Genomic DNA, 24656 nt, shown 5'->3' on the forward strand with positions numbered 1-24656 from the left:
TCTTTACTTCCATTTGGAGAGCATGTGATGGCAGATCTCCTATGTTTTTTGCATGGGCAGTCACAGTTGATCTCTGTGACTACATTTCCTGTTGTTACAGCATTCTTACCTCTCAACCTCTTAGTGCAAGAAATCTGGACAAAGCTCAACAAAATGGGGGACAAAGGCCCAAAAATAGGAACATATTTTAAATATTGCTCTTATAAACTTGCTAGAGTAACAGTGTTTGTTTTATCATACATTTTCTGAATTATCTGAAGTCTGAAACTCAGATGTATGTTATTATTTAGTGACTTCAGTTCTTTGATCATCCCATTGATTTGCCAGAAAACAACAAATTTTACAAGGAAGAAACCAAAAATTTGAGCTAAAAATCTGGACATTCTGTGAAAATCTGTGCAGTTGAGAGATAAGAGATTGTTGAATATTGCCCAACAGATTATTGTGGTGCATTGTTGTTGCTTTGGTTTGTGATTTACTGATTTGCTGTGAGTCAGCTGTAGTGGCATGTAGACATTGTGTGATATTGTTCATTGCTGTACAGATAGCTTTTATATTCTCTTGCGTGCTATGCTCAACTAAAAGACTGATGAAGAGATTTCTAGGACTAGTTGTGTATTACACACAATTTGTGCCAATGTTTTTCAAATATTGCCTTTCTTTTGACAAATCCTACAAAAGGGAAAGCTCCTGTCAAGATTCAATGATCTCTTGAGTCAGATAGAGCATTTAAAGAACTGAAAAGAATATCATGCGCTGAACCAGTATTATTAAATTCTAACTTTACTAAGACATCTACCCAAAAAATGCCCCGTGGATTTATAGCCTATTATCTTATGAATATACAGATGCATCACAGGTGGGCTTCAAGTCAGTACTGTCACAAGATATAGATGGTGAAATGCAGCTTGAATGCTTTATAAGAAGACTATTAAATGATGCCGAAAAAATATATCCTGCCACAAAGAGACACACTGTTTAATGGTGAAAGTGGGCCTTATTTTTCCTTAAAATACTTTTTGTTAAGAAGGTATTTCGACCTGTAACTGATTATGTTCCATTAAAATGGCTGAGTAAACAGACAGATGGAAATACAAAATAGTGCTGATGGCCACTATTCCTACAATCCTTACAATACACAGTGCTCCACAGGCCTGGCAAAGGAGTACTGATGGGTTGTAAGTGCTTTACAATTCAACATTATGAATCTAAAATGAGTGACTTTGTTCTGGGTGAGAGCTGTGATATGCTGAGTTTGGAAAATGTGCAATGTGCCCTTACAAATGTGAAAGGTGACTGGCTTTTGGATAACTGTCAAAACACATGGGATGATGCATGTGTTAGTTGGATAGTGAAGCACTAATTGTGTGTTACTGCTGCATAAAAGGATGTAGTCTGCAAGCAGCAAGTTGGGAAGTGATTTCCTCATTTATAGATTCAAATTGGGGTAAGCAGGGTCATAACTGGAGATCCTGTTGATATGTTCAACAGCCAAGTTGGGGCCTTTTCTGTGGTATGTACCTAATGGAAATACCTACACTACAGAGCTAAAATCTGAGCCTGGATGAGGCCTTCCTTCAAGGACTTTCAAAGGACAATCTATGTGATAAATGGGCTCTAGGACACTTTGTATATATTGTGGAAAGAACCTCAAGGTACTTTCTGTTTATTTTTAATTTTTATCTATTTGTTTATGCTTTGTTGACTGGATTAGTACCACAATGCTGTAGCCTCTTTTCAGCTGAGACCTGAGGTGGTATTTATATGAGCGGAGATTTGGGTACAGTATATGGAAGCTTCCCCTACTCTTTCAATAGGTGCCATGGGAAGTTTTATATCTACCTGAGCTGCCATCAACTCAGCACATAGGATCTCAGTTTAGCTTTCATCAGAAGGGCAGCAGACTCAGGAGTGCAGCATCATGCCCCCCACCCCCAATGCTGCACTGTAGTATTAGCAATTAGCAAATTAATCCAGTCACCTAGAGTGGTAACAGAACCCACAGCCTTCTGATCTTCCAGTAGCAAAGATGTTTATGTTGCCTATTGAACCACTGATAGAATTCTCTGTCATGCACATTAGGTGGGATTCCCACTCTTGATCCATGGTGGAATTCTTTGGCATGTGCATACCCACTTCTTTCTAGCTGTAAATGTGTGGTAAGGTGAATAATATCCATTAGGCCATTCATCCCTTTATGATAACATAATATGTGTGCATCAGAACTGGAACATTTATGACTCCTTCTGGGTTAATTTGTTAAATGCTAGTAATTTGTTGAATGACATTATATAGAGCACATCTATTGTATCTATAGTACTTAACTCTGGTTTTTGCATATGGCAGTTTTAATTGTCCATCAGCATTGCAGTGCTGCCCTGTCCCATAAAGTTCTATGCCACAAGGCCCTGCTTCTAGGAAAAGTACCCATTGACATGACCATGCAGGTCCCTTGACAAAGATTCCTTTTATTAAGTTAACGATGGACACCAATGGCAAGTAATCCATATCAATGCAGATCTCTTGCCACACATGCAGTGATTCGTTTTCTTTCTTTAAGCCTTTTCTGTTGGAATGCAGTCAGTAGAATTCAGCCTTCATTACTGAGCTTGAAGGAAGTAGGATGGGTCTTGTGTTTTTATGAAGCTTATGAGAAGCACCTATTAGCACATCTTTACATGTGAGCCTAACAGGTAACAAAAGATAAAAGTGTGTTAATACTACGCCTGATGTTATAATTTCATGGTCAACATGACTGGTTATTTCCCTTCTCATTTAATTCCCAAGATGTATTATCACTAAGGTGGTTATTTTACAAGTGAAAACTTGTAAAAATACTCCATAAATCCTAAATGCAACCTCACGTGTGACACATTCTGCATCTTGGGTGCTTTTAGTATCACCATCACCTTTGTGCAAGCCTGTTTTTATCAATGACTTGCCCAAAATAACCAGTTTCCAATGACAAAAAAATAAAAAAAAAAAATCATATTTGTCTCAGTAACTCAGAACTCATGCTCCTTTAACCTATGAACCATTCATAAAATGTAAAGGTGATCCTATAAGTTAATTGGTAATCCTTTATATTGCACACCTGTGTAAACTGTAATAGACTGGCATCCTGTCCAAAACTAGATCTCTCCCTGCCTATTGAGTGTTAGGATTGGCTCAGACTTCCCTAAGACCCTTAAAAGTATAAAGCATACAACAAGAAATGAATGAGGTGAATGACTGTCATTTCTACATGTCACCATGATATTATTGAGGTATTACTGTCAGGCAGTTAGAACACAATATAATGGCTAAGCGCTATTAACAAGCCACTTCTCATAGTTTAGGATTAGACTCCCACAGCCTCCATTTGCCTACTGTTTGATTCTGAGCAAATCACTTAGCCAGACTGGGGCAATTAAGAAATTAGAATAGGCTCCTTAATGGTCTCTTCGGCTGCATGCTGAGTAACTACCTATGAACATACTACACATTTGGAATTCTTCATAATACTTAATTCATAGACCCCTACCATATGATTGGTAAATAGGCCATTCCAAAAGCAAGTATTTCATATTGAAACATACATTTATGCATGTTAGTGACCAAAAACTGCTTGAATATTTCTTCAATTTCCATTTGCAGGATTAGGGATTCAGATATGCCTTCCATTCATGGTAATGGATAATGGACTATATACAGCAGTGGGTTAATAATAATAATGTCATTGAGATACAGCTGCTGTGGTGGAATTGAGGGGTAGAGTCCTGACTACTGTCTAACCTACCTGGGTTTGATTGGTGGCTGGGGTAGCTGATGGAGTAGCAGCCATCCCTGGGAGGATGGGCATTACCATTTCTGGGAAAGAAGGGGCTACTCTCGACATCTTCTGCAGTGATCCCTGGTAGAGACTAGGGATGGCACAATAGGAGGTGTGGTCCAGAAAGGGAGAAAAAGGATGGTGACATGGCTGAGTTGTTGTGGAGGTAGAGTGATACAGTTCCATTGTATGTCCACCCCTCAGATGCACCACGGGATTTGCAAAAAGGGAGGGGGAAGAAATGAAACAGAGGATAGGTTATAAAGTAAGACCCCACCAGCTTGAAGTAGGACAGCACATTATGCCCCAGTACATCATTAAGATCCTTGATGGCTCCTGTCCAAAACTCGGGCATTGGACCAGGGCGGATTGGAGTACTGATAGACCCAGTGAAGGATATGGGGAACTGGGACAGGTGTCAGAGTGAGAATGATAGAAAGGGAGAAAAAAGGAATGCAAAGATTTACAATAGCAATAATAATAATAATAATAATAACAATAATAATAGTAATAATAACAATAATAATAATAATAAAGTTAACCACGAGATCCCTGTAAAAGTAAACATCTCTTGACATGCTTTTCTGAAGGGGTCTATATTGAATTCTTGAAAGCCGACAATGTTGAATCTGACATTGTCGACACTAGAATAGCAAAACTGCAGAACTTCGAAGAAGTAAACGGAAATCTCTGTAAGGGGAGATTTCCATTTACTTCAATGTGTGCGGTCTCGGAGTTGGTATATTTAAGTAGCGGGGGGTATGGGGGGGTTCAGGAGGGCTTGCCCCCCTGCCTACACCATTTAGTTTTTTTTAAAATTTTTTTTGGAACATTTGATGTTTTAACAGTTCGGTCACTAAGGGTCAACCTTTAATGATTCAAACTGTTAAATATTCGATGTTTCAGTATAGACCCTTTCTGAAGCACAGTGTGACCCATTTATTCCATTCCAGTTTGAACAGTAGTGCCGTGTATTTTCCAGCTTATCTAACTCTAGTTCTACTTAAAAGTGTGAATGCATGTAACAATGAGCAAGCTTTATGGGATTTGGTACTAGAATTTTTTCTATCTTATCCTGTAAAAGCCACGGCGCTACAGCGGTAGCATTGTTGCCTCACAGTAATAGGTTCTCCTGTTCGATTCTCAGCTGGAGTGCCTTCTGTGTGGAGTCTGCATGTAATCCCCACGGTTGAGTGGCCACTAAAAGACATGCGCGAATGGGCATGCCTTCACTGAAGACTGGGTGTCGGGCTGGCAACTTGACACCATAAAAATCAACTGCCAATCATTAGTGGACTGGAATTCTGCTGTGGCGACCCATAACCGGGAAAAGCTGAAAAGACAAACATCCTGTTTTCTTACAAAAAATGAATTTTGTTTCTACTATCATTTTTGTCATGCATTGTTAACTAGGTATACCTATTACATACAAGTGCCTCTTTTCAGGAGTGACCAGGAGAAATGTTGAATTAGGAGACTTGTTTATAGTGACATAGTAGACAGATGGATAATGAGGGGAAACAAGCAAAGGGTTACAGGATGAAACTCATTAGCAGCTCACAGTCTTAATCATCTGTGCTAAACTTCTGTTAGGCAAACAGTTTAAAAGTACAGTTGTGTTAGGTGCTTATCATAACAGAACATAGATGTTCAAGCAGGTTCAATGTTGCAGTACTGACTAGTGAGATTCCTGTTGGCAGGAGTCCAAAGGCCATCCTAAATACCAGAACCTTTACAATATCCCTTCTGGCTTGTTGGAATCCCTCCGTATTGATGTCGGGATGTTGGTGGTATAAAGGATAGTCAGCCAACACCATTTTCAGATCTTTCCTACAGCTGAATATAGACAGATACCCAGGCATGATCCACATCATGATCACTTAAGGGTGGTCCATCCTAGTGACAAAGGGTTAGATGAAGGGCATCAGAGAAATGGAGAGGGGTACTTGGTTACCCACCCCCCAACCAAAGGTACTTGGTAAGAGAGAGGGGATGGGGGGGAGGGTCTAGGTACGGTAGTAGTGAATCTCCTCAAACACCTACAATTATGGTAAGATATTAGGACAGTTGTGCTATGTTCTTTATTAAACATCTTTGCAGTACTGACTCTTGGGATAACTCCCAGAACTAAGTAAGATAGAGTGGCTGGAGTTTAGAGGGAGAAGGAGTCACTAGATCTTGCATGGCCCCTCGACTAAAGTGTTTGTCAAATGTATGGACAGACAACCATGTAGCTGCTTCCAAACTGGCTGGGATAGTGACCTTTTCATGGAAGACTACAGTAATAGCCGTTGTCCTATTAGAATGAGATCTTGCCTTCTCAGGAATTCACTTCCCATGCTGATGGTAACAGATGGTAAAGAGACTGGCAATCCACTTTAAGACAGTTTGTTTATTGACAGGCTGGCCTTCTTTTCTCTGTACAAAAGCTTAAACAAAAAACTGCTCTGACTTTCTATTCAGTTTTATTATATCCAGATAGAAACTGACTTGCTTGTGCACATCAAGGGAATGTAAATCTGTCTCCTTGTTTTGTGGGGAGGGAAGAACCCTGGCGATTAGAGAAATTGGAGGAATACCACACAAAACCAGACCTCTCAATTGTCCCTATTTTGGGAATGCTGATTTGGGAGAAGTGTAAATGTTGGCACCACCTGTTCCTCTTTTCAGCACTTATTTACCCCACACATTATGTTCCTGATTTTTGGAGGTATGTCCCTAGTTTCAGGCTTGATTTACCCCTTTACACAATTTTTATGAATCCTCCTCACCATACATAACTTTTGAAGCTGTCTAAAAACAGAAAACCACACTACATGACCGACATACTAGTGGCATCGGTAATTTAAAGAAAGAGGACACACATCTTACATATCTGTTTTTCAAAAGCAAAATTAAATGACCTTGTGTGATAATATTTTGCAATACAGTTCATGAAAATATACAGATTTCATACTGTCTTTAATAACGTGCTAATATTTTGCTATCATTTGTGTCATTGTGTTTTAAACATGTGTTTCTGAGTAGTATCCCGCATTCTTGCTGGAAACAGGGGGAATTGTACTATTTGGTATTCACATTTTATGCTAATTAGATTTCCAGATTTTTGTCTGGATCTACCTACTTTTCATGGGCCTCTTTACCTATTTTTAGTGTTGTCAGATTGAGACGTATGCACAGAAATAGCCTTCTCCATGAGATGGAGAAGGCATCTGTTGCACAGGCTTTCTTCCTGGGGATCCTGATACAATATTTCCTGAGCTGTCTGTTTTCTGGTGAAATAAAAAAGTCCGCATGTGGTACACCTGAGTTGTAGACCAGATGTACAAAGGCTTCTATTTGTAACATCTATTTGTTGGAACCTATTGCTGTCCTGTGCAAGTAGTCTGCCACGCTGTTGTCCTGAGATAGAATGCTCAGGGCTGTATGTGTCATCCTTACCTCCTGGACAATTTCCAAATTCTGCATGGACAGCCTACATAGGTTCTACACTGGGTTCCTCCTTGTGTGTTTATGTGCCGCATGACCGTGCTATTATTTGTCCTAATAAGGAGGGATCCTTGCTGCCAAATGCCACTGAATGCTGGGATGGCTGCAATAAATTGCTTTATGTTTATGTGTTTTTCCCATAGGCTTTGTCCCAGGTTCCTTGGACTCTCAGGGCCCCCTACATGGGCTCACCATCACAGTCTGATGAGTCTGGGTCAAATTCTGAGACCTTGGTTCCAGTTTGAAAGATACCCCCTAATTCAGTAGAGTAATTTCTATCTACCTGGCAATCTCCTGCAAAAGGAAGCATGGTAATTGGGAATGCTGGTTTGGAAGAAGTGTAAATATTGGCACTACCTGTTTCTGAGCTCTCATTGTAATCTCTGCATGTGTAATATGGCCAGATGCACTATTAAGCACTATGATAAATTTCCTGATTGAGTTGGTGGTGGAGTTGGCCACTTTACTAAAATACTGTGAGAGGAAGATGATCTTTTCTCAAGATAGGAATGCCTTCTTCTTGGCTGAATCCAGGACCACCCCCAGGAAACTTAACTTGTCTTGATGGGGTAAGCAAATACTTGTGTATGTTCAGAAGTAGTCCTATCATCTGGAAGCATGTCATAGTGATTTCTACAACCCTTTGAATGTATGAGATGGAAGAAGCCTGAGTCAGACCTGACAGTCATCCGGGTATCGGTAAATGTGGATGCCCTTTGTTTTGCAAAAGGTGGTTGCTGGAGCCAGACACTTTGTAAAACCTCTGACTACTGTAGACAAGTCAAGAAGCAGTAATGTTAATTGTAAATGCCAACCTCCTGCCTTAAACCTCAGGAACTTCCTCTCCCTATTTGCTCTGGTGGTGCATAAGTGAGCATTCTTCATAACCAATGTCACCATCAAGGCCCCAGGCAAAGCCAGGGACAAAATTCAAAACTGTCTATTGCACCCATTTTTTTTCAAAGTGTCTGGCTCCAGTAATGTGTAACCCTGCATTCATGAAAAATTTGTCTTAATATTTGAAAACTACTAATATTAATAAATCATGCACTGAACAGTTATATCTTTAGATAAGTTTATCTTACCCAATACACCCACTTCGTGTAGGCCTCAACACACCACTATCATACTCATTTGCAATACTAATAGAAACACGGAAATGTATATTTTTTCACTATGTTCCATAAATACTTATCAATAACTCCAATCCTGTACATCACTCAGTGATGATTTTTCTTTGCACATACCATGTCAGCTTGCAGATTTCACCTTGCTTTCTAACATGGAAGATACCATCATTATTACTGTCTAATATTCAAATATTGTGAATATGCATAGCTGTGTTGAAAAACAAATCAGCAGAGCTCAGGATGTGCAAAAGATAGGCCTCCTTCTTGTTTCATCTTTTTTTACTATGGTCCTATGAGTGCATCCTTCTTGCTGTGTCCTTTTTCTTTACTACAGTTTTATGAGTGTACACCTAAACTATTGTTGGCAAGTCCATTATTGCAGTATTAAAACAAATATGAGAAAATATGTCATATTTTCCAAAACGTTTCTAACAATCTGCAGCACCTTGTGGAACGTACATCTGACAAAAGTATGTGATAACAGCTTACCTAGAACCCAAGACAGTGGTAAAAATGTTACCAAACAAGACCAATAACCAATGAAAAGATAACATTAGAATCAAGTGGTCACCAGCCAAATGTTGTCAAGCAGTAATATTTTATTAAGTAGTTTCATCCTATTATTAGGACTTCATCAGAATAATATAATAATTTCATGCTAGCTTTCATAGTTATTTATAAAGAACTTTTGTGGCAACTTAGGTTTAATGCTAACAGCACTCCAGGCCTGAATGACTTTTTATCTATTCATCCACTGTTGAAACTTAATGCTTTGAAATTGTAATTTAATGACTGTTTATTAGTAAGATGTTTTAAATATTATTAAGTTATATAAGGGATTGTTCTTTGTGTTTTACAATGTAAAGCTTTATATATGATATGTTAAATGTTATTTGTTTTATATGTTTTATATTTTGTATATTTCATGCGTAACATAGGTAGGTTTCTTTAAGTATTTATTAGATAATTAATGAATTAGGATATAGACAGATCTTCCCTACATTACTAACTGTGAAGGCTAGAGTGAGATTATTATATTATTCTGGTGAAGTCCTAATAATAGGACGAAAACGCTTTTAAAATATTATTGCTTGACAACATTTGGCTGGTGACTGCCTGATTCTAACATTATCTTTTTATTGGTTAATTCATGACAGCTTGCAAATTATAGCTTTCTTCCCTAAGGGCCCTTGCAACATTAGTAATGTTGGCAATTGAGAGACAAGTCACTCTCACCCTACTTTTGTTTAACCTCCTGAGTACACATCTTATAATGGAGACACAATCACTAGTACATTTCTATTTGTGTTTGAAGATTGCTTAGTTGTAATGGGTCTTGGGTGTGCTATTTCCTAGTGACTGTCAGCTGTGTTGTCACTAATCAGTGTTGCAGTGCTTAGTTTATGCTAGGCCTTGCACCTACTAGTCTGTTGCAGCTTGAGTAAGGATGTTTTAGTACTTCATTGTATGATAAGTTATATGCAGAGTGTGGTGCAGGTGACTGATTTGTTTATGAGAGTGAGGCCTTAGATTTGACTAGGTACTTGCATTTCTCACAAATAGACTGAAAAGTTAAGTAAAAGATTATTATCTGTTAGCATCAGGCAATTCCTACATTGCCTGTGTATACCAACTGCTATGAGCCAGGCAAAAGGGTGCAAGCTGTATCAGCTAAGAGTAAGAGAATATAATAGTGTTTGGGTGCCTGGACTTCAAATATTAGTTCAATAAAAACTGTAGAAGTAGATTAAGGTTTGAGGACTTTATTATCCCTATTCGGTCAATATTCTAGTCTAGCCTAGCCATAAGGTCGATTTGGTGGGCAAGTAATTGAAGATAATAGTGTTGTGGCTCCTAGTTAAAGAAGGGATTTGGGGTAAAATAATTCAAGAACCAAAAGATGGATATTGATTTTATTTACCTACCTGTTTACAACTTGGTAATTTCAGTTGGCTACAGGTAGTCACATGACTTTTATATAGCTAGAAACTTGACTCAGGGAGGAAACAGAACCTGGTGTCAGAGACACAATACATGTTACGCCAAATAAAATACTTTTTTTAAATAAACACATAAAAATAAGGATAGAGTAGTTGTAGCTGTATAGATGAATAAGCAGAACCTAACTAAATATAACAAAGGGGAGGGTATTTTATTAATATATCAATGGCACACAGACAGGAGATTGACTTTGTGGACAGTTTTTCCAATGAGACTCCAACTTTTTAACTACTATACATGCATGCCACATTAAAAGCTTCATGAATAGTTGCTTTTGAAGTTTATCTACTATTTTATGAAGCTGCAAAGTCCTTGATTATTATGCTAAACGTAAGGCTATGGGGAACACATTCTTTATGATGAATATGCCCTTCCAGGATGCAAGACAGTTCAGCATTTTGTACAAGTATATTCTTGTAATTTAACCTGATTAAATGATAGGTGGCTTCAATTTGTATTCGTGAACTCCTGACATTACATAAAGTATGGCTGCCACTGTTTTGTCATCAGGTGTTGTCAAAAATGTGAATGAAAAATTCAACTGTACATATCAGTAATAATGGAATACATTTTTTTTTTTAATTTACAGATGGCATCTACACACTTGTCTCAAAATACGGAACTGAGTACCAGGCATATTGTGATATGACCAGCAATGGAGGAGGGTGGACACTGGTAGCAAGTATCCATGAAAACAACATGTATGGAAAGTGCACCTCTGGTGATCGCTGGTCAAGCACACAAGGCAATAATCCTAATCGACCACAAGGGGATGGAAATTGGGAAAATTATAATATTTTTGGAACTGCAGAAGGGGCAACTAGTGATGACTACAAGGTAACACAACAATTACATATAAATAGAAGCATTGAAGTATTCGTGTTTATTTCAATATGTACATATGCAAATCTTAATTATAACTTGTAATACTTGATTCGCAAGTCTGATGAGTGTTCAGTGCTTCTGACACAGAAAATTAAAACATATATTGCCAAGTTTTCACAACTGTCCTTCATTTCTTCTGCCTATGGGCTATGGTAGCACAAAAATCAAAATGTCAAAGCAAAGTATAAATTCCAGTACACTTTTGACAATGGCAAGTTAATGTGTTGAGTTTCTTACTCCACTCATTATTACAGACTTATTATGAGAGACCATCTGCAGTAGTCTTAAGTTTTCCAACTAGGTAAACCTATGTGTTTCAGTAATTAATGTGTTAGGCCTATAAACCATGTGGAACACTCAATTATGCAGAAATAAACATGGGCAGAAACTATCTAAATCCAAGTTCCACTTCCTCTGACTCATTTCTTATTTGAATACTGTGGGGGGGTCTTACATTAAAGAGTACTTCCCAGTGTGTTAACACTGGAAAAGTAATTTTTTTTACTTTTTCCCATCTCTTAACATTTCTCACTAAAGTGCATACTTAAGACTATTTACTTGACCCATATCAGTATGTATGTGCCCAGGATAGAGGGTATTACTTGCCTGGGTTCCTAGTTCATTCTATCCATTCATAGTGTTCATTGCTCTTGTCCTTACAGGCCATCATAGAAAAGTGCATATAATTGATGACTGAAAAGTATGGCCCATCTCAGTGCTTGTGTGCCACCAGATCAGTAGTTAAGGCCCTGTCAGTATTGGCAAAGACAAGAATACAATATTCCTTCCTTATATGTTTAACAGACTTTTAATCCCAATTCCTTATAGTTGGAGGCTGGCACAATGTTGCCTTGCCTTCTTTTTATTGCATCTGGTCATGGTGCAATTTGACTGTAGCAAGGATAGCACTGATAAGGACAGCAAGAGCAAAATGGGCAGAATGAAATTATATAAAGACATATTAACTTGTTTTTCTACCAGGTCAACAAAGGTAATAATGGCCTATGAATTTTTCCTTGCTTTCTTATCCTTTTCTTGGGGCTAAGATCCAGCTTAAGATCTTTATAATTCATGGAGGTTAAACACAGGAGTGATTATCTTGTAGCATTAGGATTTGAGAGTGAGACCCAAGTGCCCAAGCTTCCACTATCACAGCTCACAGCCTTGAGAAAATTTTCAGGTCTTAGCACTTTGATGAAAACTATTTTCTTGAAGCTGTCACCCATTACCTTCTCCTAAGTGCTTGGTCATTCATTTGTATTGATCAGAACTCTGTATTTTTCCACTCCTGTGCTTGGCCCTCTGTTGCTCCTGTCTTCAAAAGGCTGTTAAATGTGTGATTGCGGGTAACGGAAGAACACTTTTAATGAGATACTGATACAGAGTGCAAAGAAGAACACAATTCCCTGATAGTATACCTCTGTCACATGCTGCAACTTTGTCAGATCTTGAGACCATTTATCAAAGCCGATGTTTGTCTCTACCAACCTCTGCAGGCCTGTCCCAAATTCCTTCTGGAAGAGAATTGCTTGTCCTTTCTCATGTGAGTCTTCAGCTACAATTCTCTCTGAATGCTTTGTGTTTCCACTACTGAAAACAGACAGGAATAATGAATAATACCTCCTTTGCAAGCTGCCCTCCTGAAGACCCTTCCTTCATAGAGGGACTATGGATAATATCTACCCTGGAGTGGCTTTACATCCCTTACCTTTACCTAAGAAACTCCAAAGTCTCATTTGAGGCAGGATAATATAGGATCTTGGGTCATTACCTCTATGGAATATGTCCAGAGATGTCATTTTTCAAGACTGAAGACATCTATATATTTAAGTAGGCTGCTGTCAGCCTCTGCAGAAGCATCCTTCTGGTTTAAAGAAGTGAATTAGGATAGATTAATTCATCATTTTCTCTAAACTGTGGGTCACAGATGACTCAGGAGTTGGCCATTGTTCATCTTGACAGGGGGTTCTAAAGTCATCAACTTAAAGTGCAAATGCACTTCTTTTTGAATGACTGTAGCCTGTAGGCCGATAAGCTTTATATTACATACACCTCATTATCTAATCACTTTGGTTGATGAGGTCCTGGAAAATGTGACTTTTGTAACTGAATCTCAGGAATATTTCTTTGTATAAAATATGTATTAAATATGACTTCTAAAACTGGATTTCATACTGGCAAATGTAACTTTGAAACCACTTACATGGTGGTTAGGGCCAGATTCACTGCTGTCTGCCTCCATGTTGTAGTTAGGATGCTTCGTTCCTCCCTCTGCTAAGAGTTCATACAGAAGTATCTGTACACCAGATTGAAGAGAGATCTGCATTTGGAGATCCTACTGAGGAATTGTAGACTATGTCAAAAAGGGTGCTAAGCTTTTGCTATGGAAGATAAATCTTACATCCCTGAACTGTTCTTTATACTGGCGATTCCATTCCATAAATGAAGATTTTTCATGTCAAGTCAAAGCAAGTAAACCAACTGATTATCCGTCTCCTTTAAATCTTACTAAAGTCCAAAAGAGAGAGATGTGTTTGTACTCCTAGTATATCGTAATTCCTGTTTCCTCTCTAAGTTAGTACTTCCAGTGGGAGTATTGTTAGGCAAGTACACACTGGCCTAGGAAATATATGTTGTCCTCAAACTATGAACTAGACTTGGTTTTGATCCCCCTGTATCATCCTATTTTCTTAGACCAAATAGTGTCAGAAGATATACTAACTTTCCTTCCATGTCCTGTTGGACAAGCAAAACTACCTAAGGGAGAGAAAGTGAAAGGGTTGTAATCCAGACTGTTCCTTTCTAGAGTATTTTGGGTGGCTCAGACTAATTCTGAATCTCAGCAATTTCAATAAGTCTGTGAATTACACAAAGGTTTTAGGTGGCCACTGTTCAGAAAAAATCATGCCATCACACCATTGTTGCTAGTTGATTGCTGGAATTTGTTTATTGCCATGATGAAGCTACCATTACATAAAGAATCACAAGTCACACAGGAGATCCATTCTCTTGAAGGACACCTATGCTCTAAATACAACATTTCCTTTTTTTCTAAACTGTGACAGAATGATCTATGCACTTCTGTATATTAAAAATCATGGCTTAACAGGTTTGTCTCTTCTGTAGCATTTCTATCCAAGTCAGCTTCCTAGGAGTACACCATGTTGGGTTTGAATGAAATCTCATAATTCTTTCTTTTGAAATGTCTCTCTATAACCCTTAAATAACATTACCCATCACATTTTAAACATTTTAAGGTAATAAATGCAGGTCTTTATTATTGCAGGTCTTTATTATTTCACATCTAGTGGGGGGATCAAGCCTATTGTACTTAAAGAGATTCTCAGCTGTTTTACTGGGTAATTTCACTTGTAGTTGCATTCTTTCCTTCTTTTGGGGTCATACTCCTATTGATCTTTTAGAAATTCCCAACTCTTGTACTTTGTAGTGTTATGGTGAAAAACCTCTGATACCACTGAGAACAACAGACTGACTTGAGGAGTTAAGTGATGCCAATTATATAGTCTAATTAAAGCAATATTTTGTAGCAGAATAAATTCCTTATTGCTGTGTGCTTAAAACATGATAAAGAACATGTTAAGGAACCCAAGCCAGACAGTATCACTAGACAAAAGTTCCAGACATCACAACCAGAAATTGTCAAAGCTGACAGTAAATTATAGTTATGTCATTCTAAGTAAATGCAAAGAAGATATGGCAGGTGGGCAGGATACGCTCATCTTCACAGTACCCAGAGTGCAGTTTATAAAAGACAAAGCCTAAAACCAATTCACATTAGTATGCCCACCACCATCAATGCAATCATGGTTAGAATAAAAAATAGTAATGACCACTTAGGCTGCCGCAGACACATCAGTGTAGCATAGAGCATCATGGTAAGATAAAAATATATGTTTTATTCAGTTTTATATCTGTATCAGTCATTTAGTGTGGGGACATTCTGCAATTTCCAATACTAGAGTTGTCTTTTGGCATTTCCTCTGCTCCAAGAGCCTTCACCAAGTGTTTGATTATGGTCATGAATGATCAGGTTCTTCTACTGTTTCCATACCTGCATGACTTGGACCTGGTAACTTAGGCCTAGGAAACTCATCTTAGATTGGCAGTTAGGTAACGTGTTAGTGACAGAGACTGTGTACTCCATTAATTGGAAGATGTCACCCCTAGAGCTGTATAGACTGTTATCTTCTTTAAGTCCATCTAAGACTCTGTCCTCTGAAGGACCTTTCTTCCAGGAGAGTGGACTTCGAAGCTAGACCTCACATCCCGAATCTACTAGGAATTATGATTTTAGGTCAGCGCTCTGCTCTGCTCTGCCTTTTGAGGCTTATGAAGGCCTGTATCGCTATTGGCATGATTTTAGAGGACTGGGATGCACTAATGGTTTCTGTTATTGGCAGCAGACTTTTTTATAGGTTCATAGGTTCATAGATTAGTACTAGGCTAACTGCCCTTGCAAGCCATTTTAAGCCTAGCCAGTTATCCCTTGTGAGACTCAAACCATGTACCTTGTGTTTATAAGGCAAACACCTTAATCATTAGGCCACCCTCCCAACAGTTACTTTGTTTTATATATCCTGTTGACATTGGACTCCTGCTGCCCTTTCTTCATGTAGCGGCTTTCACTCACCAGTTTGAAGTGGACATGTCTGTTCCTTTCCTTCCTTCTGTTACCTGCAAAATAAAGTTCCTCTACTGGATATTTCTTTGGAAGGATAGGAGGTACATTTGGCTCGTTACAGATATCTGAGTAATTAAACATACTTGAAAGTAAGCAACATTTCAATATTTTGGAGCTCTGATCTATCTAGCTATACTTATACCCTTTTAACTCCATTAAACATTTCTGAACCAGAACCTTTGTTGGTTTATTTCTACAGCAGGCAAAGGCACATGCATTCATGTCTGTGTTTTATGAAGCCCACCCATTTGTGGAAGTGGGCCAGCAGTCATGGAATCTATCACATACAATGTAATTCCTGCAAGGGTGGTATGTCTTAAAACTCTCTAAGGCTCTATGAGCCAATTTATAAGACCATTGCTGGATCAAATGTTGGATCATTGTTGGATTGTTGGTAACACAGAACATATAGCATGACTTCAGACTGTGAGACCACTATTTTCCAGAAAAGACACTGCAGTGATGTCAAAGTTTTGTTCCCTGCTGCAGAAAAAAAGGTAATCTGCTCTTGGCATAATTCAAGGTAGACAATTCAAGGTTTATTCTAATTAACCCTATATGGCCAAGAAGACCCTGTTTCCCAATATTGTGGTCAAAATGGTTATTTAATTTTATTTTCATGTCCTGATAGTTGCCTTCAGAGTTTAAAATGGTGTCAAAAACACTGCATTTTGTTCTGATATGTGTAACAAGAGTGCTTTTAACCTTAACATCTGCAATATTATTCATTGCAGTGACACAGCTGTCAAATCTAATAGCTTGTTTACTCCATAATGTACCTAATTAATTTCAATCTGTGTGTCAAACATAAGCAAAATAAGTATCTCCAGGTTCGTCCTTTAACTATGTTACTTGTAAATTTTCTATCTTTATGCCATCCTTACAATTCTGATGTGATTTTGTGTACGTCTTTTGTCTCTAACTTATTTTGTAAGCAGTAACTTTAACCCTTTTCAAATATTATGAAGTTACTGAAAGCTATTCAGTGCATGTAACAGTGAAACTTTGGAAGTTTTCAACTTTTGGTCAGTCTTGTCTGAAACATGAACTGTAGTTGACAGAAATAATAAGACAGACTAAGTATCCAGTCCTGAGTTCTATCAGCAAAATCTTGATTAAAGATTCATTTTTTGTTGTGAAAAATATATGTATATCAAACTCTGATAATTAAAAATCATGGAGCTGACGTTTGAAAATCACAGCAGAGTGTTCAAAAGAGAAGCACTTTCTTATTTTTTCTGAACAGACACTTTTCATATACTAGGCTTTATATAGTTAGGGATAACACATATTTGTGTAGTCTTAGAGCACTTATTTAATAATCCATGTATGCTTAAACTGGTCTGATTTTATAAACAGAAATTTCAGGAGGATCAAGGCCACCTCTGACAGACAAAATTACAGTGCTATGCCTAAATCACAGCAGCTAAGAGGTCTCTGTTATGAAATTCCTTGAATAATATTTGATTAAAACAGGTTGCCTTAAAAGAGGCTCAATGGTGTATGTGAAGAAACAGTTGGGATTTTACTTTGGCATGATATTACAGTGGTTATAATTTAAAGAAGGCATCATTAAATTAAAATAAATAGAAAAATATTCACCGCATCATAAAACAAGTCTGTAGATTAGGAGAAGGCAAGCCAGTCTCTGCCATCTCTACACCAATCAGAAGGGTTAGTATAATGATCTAATGGGTTCATAGGTAAGTACTAGACTAACTACCCTTGTGGGCCATTTTAAGCCTAACCAATTTCCCTTTTCATGCTCAAAAAAAAAACAAAACTATCCCATTTGGTTAGAGATTGGCCTTACCCATCGCATAGTTGATAACTGTATTTTACCTCTAATGAAAATAACTGAGATCATTCCATAGATCATTTGAATGGACCCATGCATGGGATAAGGCATTTAGAAGCTTCCTGTGTCCATTTGTAGTACAGGGGGGCAGTCCTGGGGTAAAATTTCTGTTTCCCATCCATAGATGCAAGTTGTACTTGAATATGGACAGGGATGAACTTTGTTTTATGTGGATAGGGAGTCTGTTCTACAGCAGTGGTATCCACTGTGAGATATACCTGTCACTTCAAACTGCTCTGTTGGTGTTGCAGAGGTTTAGAACTCTAGACCAGGTATTTCTGATGGCACTTGACTTACCGATGTGCAACAAATCTATCGGTAGTGGGTCAGAGGATGCCTTGTAAGCCAGATACAAGTCACTTCTTACAGTCTGTAAGATACCGAGTATAGTGACAGGGCTTTAAGTCAATCCATGTAGGGCATTTATTTAGGCCTTGTATCCTTTTAGTAAGATATCTCTGTGGATGTTCCAGTTGTTGCATGTTTCTAGACAGATTCATGCCAAAGGGAGCATTATATTCAATGACTGACCTAATGATGGATGAGTAACGGGGGGGAATGACATCCCTAGATTTAGACAAAATCCCTTTGTTTATAAAATGTGCAATATAGAAGGAATTCCTTACAGTGATAGGCATGTGTTGGTCAAAAGTTAGGTCACTCATCACATAAGCTCCCAAATCCTGATCAACTGGGTCATCTCTTAGGCCCATATTGTCAATATGGTAATTCTCTGGGGTACCTGACTTCACAAGGGATACAATAACGCATTTGTTGGCATTTAGTTACAGACCATAACTTTGGCAACAGTTATTTATTTGGGACAAACCTTCCAGCAGGATGGCTAAGTCATTTGGGGATTTAATGACTACTTCTAGATTGCAGTCATCTGCAAAGTTAGTCAGCCAGAACCCTTTAGCATTGGCATTATCAGAAAAGTAGCTGCCAAACCTGAGAGGCCCCAGCACAAACTCCTGGGGGATTCCACTGGTGACTGGTCTCTTTTGGAAGTAACTTCCCCTATTTTGATTTCCTCCATCCTATCAGTGAGCCAGTTGACAATCCGACAGGTGACATAGGGGTTCATTTCAACTTTATTTAGCTTTTCTAATATGTCTGAATGGGGAGCTGTATCAAAAACTTTGGCCAGGTTTGAGTCATGCGGTTTATACTGTTTTGCCTTTATCCATTGCTTTGGTGACCTTTTCAAAGAAATCCACCAGGTTGAGTAAACATGAGCTGGTCTTAATAAATCCAGATTATCTTACTAATATTAATATATTATTAGCATACTAAGAGTCAAGAAAACTAAAACTATTGACTCAGGAGAGCTTGCCCCTTGAGTACACAATAAGAAAGTGTCATTTGTGCCGTTGCACCTGTGAAATGCTTATTAATAGCATCATAGCTCTAAAAGTGCATTGGAGCAGTTTGCATCTGAGTGTGAAATGGCTGAGATGAAATTAACTCTTTCAAGTCAGAAGCCATGGCTCTGTCTCCAGAAAAGAGTGGACTGTTGTTTGGCAGTGGGAGGATAACATGTTCCACAAGCAGAGGAGTTTTATGTATCTTAAGGTTTTGCTCATGAGTGAAGTGGAGGGAATTAGGAGAATGACCAGTGGATGTTTACAATGGTGTCAGTGCATAGGTATTATACCTGAAGAATGACCAGTTGGTGGGTGCAGTGACAGTACTGTGGGTATTGCGCCTGAAGAATGATAAGGTGGGTGGGTACAGTGGCACTAGTACTGCAGGCGTTGTACCTGAACAGCGGATTAGTGCCTTTGCAGCAGTAAACAGGTGTTGTACCTGAAAAATGACCAACTGGTCAGTGGCAGCAGTATTGCAGGTGCATCTGAAGAATGACTAGTGGGTGGGTGCAAAGGCAGCAGAACTGTAGGTGATGTATGTGAAGTATGACAACTGGGTGGGTGCAGTGGCAGCAATACTGCAGGTGTTGTACCTGAAGAGTAACCAGTGGATGGGTGCATCAGTACTGCAGGTGTTGTATCTGAAGTATGACCAGTGGGTGAGTGTATTAGCAGCAGTACTGCAGGTGTTGTAGCTGAAGATTGACCAGTGGGTAGGTGCAGTGGCAGAATTATTACAGGTTTGCACCTGAAGACTGTGGGTAGATGTAGTGGCAGGAGTACTGCAGGTGTTGTACCTGAAGTATAGCCACTGGGTGCAGTGATAGCAATACTGCAGGTGTTGTACTTGAACACTGATCAGTGGGTGAGTGCACTGCAGGTGTTGTACTTGAAGACTGATCAGTGGGAGAGTGCAGTGCCAGAAGTACTGCACGTGTTGTACCAGATGAATGACCAGTGGATGGGTCCATCAGTACTGCAGGTGTTGTACCTGAGGTATGGCCAGTGGAGGGGTACAGCAGTACTGCAGGTGTTTTAACTGAAGATTGACAAGGGGGTGGGTACAGTGACAGCAGTACTGCAGGTGTTGTACCTGAACATTGATTAGTGAGTGGGTATGGTGGCAGCAGTAGTACAGCTATTACACCTGTAGAATGACCAGTGGATGGGTGCAGCAGTACTACAGCTATTGTACATGTAGAATGACCAGTGGATGGGTGCAGCAGTACTACAGCTATTGTCCCTGTAGAATGACCAGTGGATGGGTGCAGCAGTGCTACAGCTATTGTACCTGTAGAATGACCAGTGGATGGGTGCAGCAGTACTACAGCTATTGTACCTGTAGAATGACCAGTGGATGGGTGCAGCAGTACTACAGCTATTGTACCTGTAGAATGACCAGTGGATGGGTGCAGCAGTGCTACAGCTATTGTACCTGTAGAATGACCAGTGGATGAGTGCAGCAGTACTACAGCTATTGTACCTGTAGAATGACCAGTGCATGGGTGCAGCAGTACTACAGCTATTGTACCTGTAGAATGACCAGTGGATGAGTGCAGCAGTACTACAGCTATTGTACCTGTAGAATGACCAGTGGATGGGGGCAGCAGTACTACAGCTATTATACATGTAGAATGACCAGTGGATGGATGCAGCAGTACTACAGCTATTGTACCTGTAGAATGACCAGTGGATGGGTGCAGCAGTACTACAGCTATTGTACCTGTAGAATGACCAGTGGATGGGGGCAGCAGTACTACAGCTATTGTACCTGTAGAATGACCAGTGGATGAGTGCAGCAGTACTACAGCTATTGTACCTGTAGAATGACCAGTGGATGGGTGCAGCAATACTGCTGGTGCTTTATTTTATTTCTTTCTTTATTTTATTTTACAGTTCTTTACCAGGAAAGTCTGACTGGGATAAGACCCATTTTCAGTGGAAGCCCTGGGAGAAAAGTTCCACATATAGAGATTATACAAAATCTATACAAGAAATTGAACAAAACTTATACAAAAAATATAGAAGAAATATACAAGACATAAAGTATGTCAGAAATTACATTCTGTGCTATTATAGCTGAGATTTGTATTATACAATCATCTGATATAATTCCTTACTGTAGTGTAGACATTGTAGTTTCTCAAAGTAAGCTGAAGAAGGGTTTGTAGGGAGGAAACTGTATAGAAAGTGATGAGGTTAGAGATTATCTAGACATAAGAGAGAGCATAGATTATGAGGTGGTCAGGGAAGAAGAAAAAGTATCACCAGGAACTATTAAAACTAGTTAGCCTGGAGTAGTACAGGAGCAAAGCCAGGGGTCATTAAGATACTTTTTAAGAATCTTTTTGAATTGGTTGGTATTTGTGTTGGTTCTGATGCTGTGAGATAGTGAATTCCACCTTATTGCTACATGATGAGAAAATAGCATGTCCTTTGCCATATTAGCATATTTGGGCACTTGTCGTAGAGATTTATTTGTTGAGCAAAGACTTCTATTTGTGGTAGGTGGCTGGAGAATATTTAGAACGGCAGGGTTTTTTTCAGGTTGATATACTAGTTTGTGTGCTAAGGTTAATTGGTTATAGGATAGAAGTTGTGGGAGTTCTAATCAGGAGATTTTTTAAGGAGTGACAGTGGTGGGTATGATGTGGGCAGTCAGTTGCAAATTTAGCTATTTTATTGTAGCATGTTTTAATTTGAATTAAATCTGTCTTTTTAAGGTTGGTGAGAATTTCAGAAGCATACAGAACCTTAGAGGTATTAGTTAGATACTTTTATTTCTGTAAAGAGTACCTAGTTTTTTGTGAACTTTCTTAATTGTTTGTGCTGTATGTAGGTCAAATCTTAGGTTGTTATCTATTAGTACTCCTAGTAGTTTTGTTTGTGAATCGGCATTAATTTTAGTATTATTCTTAGCTGTAATGTAGAAGGTGCTGGGGGGAGAGGATCTTGTGGGTTAGAAGATCGTGAGTTTTGTTTTATTGGAGTTGTGTATGAGCTGATGATTAAACAGCCATAGTTCGGTATCTGAGAATGATTTTTGAGTTATATCATGGCGGTGCTGCAGGTTATTAGCAGCACATGTAAGTGTTATGTCATCTACATATTGGATAGTTGAAGCCAGTGGGGCAGCACTATGGAGGTTGTTTGTAAAAATAGTGAAGAGTAATGACCCAATAACTGAACTTTGAGGTACTCCTAGTGTGACGGGAAGAGGGGGGGTAGGACATTAAGCCATTCACAGATTGTTGGTGGTCCTGTAGATAGCTTCAGAACCAGTGAAGTGCAGAGGGGCTGAGGTTCAATTTGGATAGTTTATTTAATAGTTTGGGGTGAGAGACAATATCAAAGGCCTTGGACATGTCTAAAAAGACAGCAGAGACTATTTTACCATTGTTTCTGAGTTGGTTGATGGTATTGGTGAAACTGAGAAGTACAGTTGTGGTACTATGATGGGGCCTAAAACCATGTTGACATGTTGCTAGCATGTTGTTGAAGGTAAGATAATGAATCAGTTGGGAGTGGATACATCTTTCGAGGAGTTTAGATAGTGGAGAGAGAGAATAGCAATTGGTCTGTAATTGGTCAACTCTGTGGAATTTCCACCTTTGCATAAGAGGATAACATGCAATTTTCCATATTGCTGGGACATGTTGTTCTGCTATGGACCTATTAATAAGGATTGATACTGGATAAGATATGGCTTCTGCTGCTAGTTTTAAATATTCGCCTGGTAACTTGTAAGTTGCTATTGAAGAGGGTTTGAGTTTTTTCAGTAGTTTCTTAATGGTAGCTGTGGGAACAGGCTGAAAGGAGAAGGAGTGGGAGCTGATATTGAGAGGTTTGGAGGCTAGTGATGGTTCTGTGGAATTGCTTTTAATTAGAGATAGTACACTTTCAGTGAATTATTTATTGAATTCTTCTGCAATGGTGGTAGGAGAGTGTGGTAGGTTGGGGGAAGGGGTAGTGCAATGTCATGGGTGGAGAATGGCATTTATGGTATTCCAAAATTTTTGGGAGTTATGCTTGTGCTTTTGTTGCAGGTTATAGTAGAAGTTCTTTTTATGAAGGTCGATTTGGTGTTTAGCCTTGTTTCTAATTTGCTGGAATGTGCTGCGGTTGGTTTGGGTTTTACAGGTGAGCCATGTTTGCCAAGCTTTGTCTCTCTTCCTAAGGAGCATTCTGGTGTCGTTAGTTAGCAATGATGTGCATGTGGCCTTAATACGAATTGACCTGGGGGGGGGGACAATTTGTTTAGAATTTCATGGAAGGTACTGTTGAAATAATCTACTGCAGCATCAAGGGACATGTTTTTTAGTAGAGATCAGTTACATTTTTTAGGGTATTGATTAGATCTTGGGAGTTAACATTTTTTATGGAGAATTTGGTGGAAGGTGGTGAACTCGACAATATTAAAGATTTTTCACAATAGATAGGTTGGCATATAGTCACTAAGGCTGATAGGCTGGCATATGGTCATAAGGCTGTCAGGTAAGCAGCCACTAATCTGATAATTCTGAGGCTTGTTGGTTAGTGTCCAATGCAGTATAGATTGACAGTTGGAATTTCAGACCAGTTGTTTTACATTAAGAAGGTTTGTGGTCTGTACTCTTGTGGCAGGAGAGGTAGCTTACATCCGTCTAAGTTGGGAGTTGCTGGTTGAAGGCTTGGTGTCTGTTATTCTAACAGTGTCTTAGTTCTGATTTAAGCACTTGGGCATCAGGACAGTTATTTTACATTAAGAAGGTTTGTGGTCTGCACTCTTGTGGGAGGAGAGGGTAGATTCTGCCCTTCTGAGCTGGGAATTGCTGGTTAAAGGCTTATTGTGCCTGCTTATCTGAACTGTTTCTTTCTGAAATTGGTGCACCTTGTTTGCTGTAGCATAGACTAGATTCATACCTGCTGAATCTAGCTTTGCTTGTTTAACTTGAGCACTAATCCAGGCCATCTTTTTTGGAGAAGGTTCCCCCGCACCCTAGTGGCAAGAATGTGCAGTTAGAACTTCTCTGATTAAAGACTGCTGGAACAGGGCTCAGTTTTGAGCTTTTTTATTGGTTAATTTGTTTAAACAAGTTTGCTCTTGTTTGCTACTGTTATATTTAAGTGTGTATCTGTTCTCCTGTGTTAAAGTGACCTAAACATAGTTTAAATATCTTTAGCATAGTCTGGTTACAGGTTTTGCTGTATTCAGATCTGTTTGTGTGATTCCTGTGTTTCTTGCTATGCCATCTTGTGTTGGCCAGGGACTGCCTGCACTTAATGAGTATAAGTGAACTTGTTGGAACTGGTCTGGCATAGGGTGTTGAGCTGAGACCTCAGGGACAAGGGTTGATCAGTCAATTGCAGTGTTTCTATTTTACTTTAATTTTTTTGGTATTTAAACCCAGCATTTGCATGGGTTTGTGCT

The 24656-nt window shown here is 38.9% G+C and overlaps 1 protein-coding gene across 7 annotated transcripts in view; it reads left to right on the top strand.

The window, feature by feature from the left end:
• ARHGEF11 (Rho guanine nucleotide exchange factor 11) overlaps positions 1 to 24656 on the top strand; it is a 4318379-nt gene that overhangs the window by 2271511 nt on the left and 2022212 nt on the right. The window lies entirely within an intron of this gene.

The sequence above is a fragment of the Protopterus annectens genome, chromosome 17.part0 (genome assembly GCF_019279795.1).
Source record: "Protopterus annectens isolate FY-2018-M chromosome 17.part0, PAN1.0, whole genome shotgun sequence".
Taxonomy (NCBI): Eukaryota; Metazoa; Chordata; order Ceratodontiformes; family Protopteridae; genus Protopterus; species Protopterus annectens.